The sequence below is a fragment of the Hypanus sabinus genome, chromosome 7 (assembly GCF_030144855.1).
Source record: "Hypanus sabinus isolate sHypSab1 chromosome 7, sHypSab1.hap1, whole genome shotgun sequence".
Lineage (NCBI taxonomy): Eukaryota > Metazoa > Chordata > Chondrichthyes > Myliobatiformes > Dasyatidae > Hypanus > Hypanus sabinus.
Genome location: NC_082712.1, coordinates 164,977,218 through 164,981,144, shown reverse-complemented (window position 1 = coordinate 164,981,144; position 3,927 = coordinate 164,977,218).

Below are 3,927 nucleotides of genomic sequence, written 5' to 3'. Positions count from 1 at the left end.
AGGGTCTGTTCCTTTCAGAAGTTCCTTGGTACATTGCTGGAAACCTGCTCCCCCAGAGACCCCAAGCCGTTCCCCCACTGGGCCTCCTCTAAGTTTCCCAACACCTCTCAAATCAACTGAACTACTGAGGGAGGAGCTGATCCCCTTAACAGATCCCCCTGGCACTGAAAGTAAGTTATCTGCCCCCCTAACCAAAAAAGATACCCTAGAAACTTTCCACCAATCTCCTGCCACAGATATGGTAAGCCCCCCAACTGTGGCATTTGACTTCCAGTCGAACCACATGCATTTTCCCACACTTTCACATAACTGGCAGCTGACACACCGAGGTAATTGTACCAGACAGTTCCAACAATGCCACCAGCCCGCCTACTCAAACTTTCAAACAATCCCTGTCGCTTTCCCTCAGCCAAGCACTGCCACTTACCCAACAACTGAGAGGTCCGCTCCGCCCAAGCCTCCGCCTCTTTAGGGCTGGACATTATTCCCACAACCGGACGGAGCCTAACACTGCTGAAACATCCCAACCTGTCACTCCTCACTCTCCTAACAGTATGGACAACCCATGGCCCCACCACCATTTCATTAGCGCTAGTCTGAACTCGAACAATGACCTCCGGGCTACCAACAGCAGCCACCCCATCCAACACACATGCAGCGATAACCAGAAATCGCACACCCGCAAAGGCACACCAGCTCTTCACCACAAACATACTTTAAAGAGGGTGATCACACAGCTTCCACTGAAAGCAATCCCGGACGAGCCCCCACAATGTAACCCCCGGGTCGCCTCAGGCTTGCTCAGCTCATTCTCGTCTAGGGGGAGCAGCCTTTGGCCCTGGCAAACTGGGTAATCAGCTTGTGTGGATGCTGTGTGATGTCCCCACCTCACCAAAAAACAGACAGGACACCATATACGATTAAATGATTACAATTTATAAAGATTACTATAACTAAGTGATTAATAACCATACAGTATATATGAAGGAAAAGAAAATAAAGAAAAGGCACCAAACTTATCAAAGTCCAAACCATTTCGTGCACAACCGTTGGAGCTCAATTACTGAAGTCTTCTGGCCACCAGTCAATCCACTCCAAACTCCTCGACTCGCAGCTCAGGACCACCCGAAGTGGTCAACCAAGCACATCTATCTTCGTCTCCTCTCCTCGGGGTACCTCCTGGCCTTGGACACCCGTTTGGGGTCCGTTCTTCGCCCAATTTACAGCATCGCGTCCTCTCTCTCTCACCCCCTCACGCCGATCTCACCAAAAGCCCGCCAACAATAGCTTACAGACTCAGAAGAAAGAACAACATTAATCTCAATTAGTTAACAAAGGAATACAATTCTTGTTATCAGTAAATTTTAACCCAAACAAGCTTCCAGCACTCTCTCGCAACAGAGAAGCAGTCCTACATTTAACAAAACAAAGAAGCCATTTTGGTTAACATACGCAGTAACAAAGAAAAAGAAGAAACCCCCTTTACACTTATATACCTCTACCAAATCTCCCCTCATTCTTCTACATTCCAGGGAATAAAGTCCTAACCTATTCAACCTTTCTCTGTAACTCAGTTTCTCAAGTCCCAGAAACATCCTTTTAAACCTTCTTTGCACTCTTTCAAACTTATTAATATCCTTCCTGTAATTCGGTGACCAAAACTGCACACAATACTTCAAATTCAGCCTCACTAATGCCTTATACAACCTTGCCATAACATTCCAACTCTTATACTCAATACTTTGATTTATAAAGGCCAATGTACCAAAAGCTCTCTTTACTACCCTAGCTACCTGTGATGCCACTTCTAGGGAATTTTGTATCAGTATTCCCAGATCCCTCTGTTCTACTGCACTCCTCAGTGTCCTACCATTTACATTGTATGTCCTACCTTGGTTTTTCCTTCCAAAGTGCAATACCTCACACTTGTCTGTATTAAACTCTATCTGCCATTTTTCAGCCCATTTTTCCAGCTGGCCCAAATCCCTCTGCAAGCTTTTAAAACCTTTCTCACTGTCCACTTCACCTCCAATCTTTGTATCATCAGGAAATGTGCTGATCCAATTTACCACGTTATCATCCAGATCATTGATATAGATGACAAATAACAATGGTCCCAGCACTGATCCCTGTGGCACGCCATTAGTCACAGGCCTCCATTCAGAGAAGCAATCCTCCACTATCAATCTCTGGCTTCTCCCATTGAGCAAATGTTTAATACAATTTACTACCTCTCCATATATACCTAGCGACTGAATCTTCCTAACTAATCTCCCACGCGAGACCTTGTCAAAGGCCTTACTGAAGTCCATGTAGACAACATCCACTGCCTTCCCTTCATTCACTTTCCTGGTAACCTTCTCAAAAAACTCTAATAGATTTGTTAAACATGACCTACTAAGCACAAAGCCTTGTTGACTCTCCCTGATAAATCCCTGTCTATCCAAATACTTGTAGATCCTACCTCTGAGTACTCCTTCCAATAATTTATCTACTACCAACGTCAAACTTACCGGCCTATAATTTCCTGGATTGCTCTTAGAGCCTTTTTTAAACAATGGTACAACATGAGCTATCCTCCAATCCTCTGGCACCTTACCCGTAGATACCGAAATTTTAAATATATCTGCCACGGCCCCTGCAATTTCAACACTAGGATCCTTCAAGGTCCGAGGGAATACCCTGCCAGGTCCTGGGGATTTATCTGCTCTGATTTGCCTCAAGACAGCAAGCACCTCCTCCTCTTCAAACTGTATAGGTTCCATGACCTCACTACCTGTTTGCCCTATTGCCATAGACTCCATACCAGTTTCCTTAGTAAATACAGATGCAAAAAACCCATTTAAGATCTCCCCCGTTTCTTTTGGTCCCATACATAGTCAACCACTCTAATCTTCAAGAGGACCAATTTTATCCCTTACTATCCTTTTGCTCTTAATACACCTATAGAAGCTCTTAGGATTATTCTTTACCTTTACTGCCAAAGCAACCTCATGTCTTCCTTTAGCCCTCCTGATTACGTTCTTAAGTATTTTTTTGCACTTTTTCTACTCCTCAAGCACCTTATTTGCTCCCTGTCGCCTATACATGTTATACATCGCTCTCTTCTTCTTTATAAGAGTTCCAACATCCCTCGAGAACCAGGGTTCCTTGTTCTTAATCACTTTGCCTTTAATCCTGACAGGAACATACAAACTCTGCATTCTCAAAATTTCTCCTTTGAAGGCCTCCCACTTACCAATCACATGCTTGCCAGATAACAACCTGTCCCAATCCACGCTTTTTAGATCCTTTCTCATTTCTTCAAATTTGGCCTTTTTCCAGTTTAGAACCTCAACCTGAGGACCAGATCTATCTTTATCCATGATCAAGTTGAAACTAATGGTATTATGATCACTGGAACCAAAGTGGACACACACTTCCGTCACCTGTCCTAACTCGTTTCCTAAAAGGAAATCTAATATTGCATCCTCTCTAGTTGGTACTTCTATATATTGATTTAGAAAACTTTCCTGAACACATTTTACAAACTCTAACCTGTCTAGACCTTTAACTGTATGGGAGTCCCAATCAATATGTGGAAAATTAGAATCTCCTACTATCACAACTTTATGTTTCCTGCATTTGTCTGCTATCACTCTGCAGATTTCCTCCTCCAATTCTCGCTGACTATTGGCTGGTCTATAATATAACCCCATTAATGTGGTCATACCGTTCCTGTTTCTCAGCTCCACCCATATAGCCTCGGTAGACAAGCTCTCTAATCTGTCCTGCCTGAGCACTGCTGTAACATTTTCCCTGACTAGCAGTGCCACCATCCCACCCTTCATCCCTCTGCCTCTATCATGTCTGAAACATCGGAATCCCGGAAGATTAAACTGCCAGTCCTGCCCCTCCTGTAGCCAAGTTTCACTAATGGCTAAAATG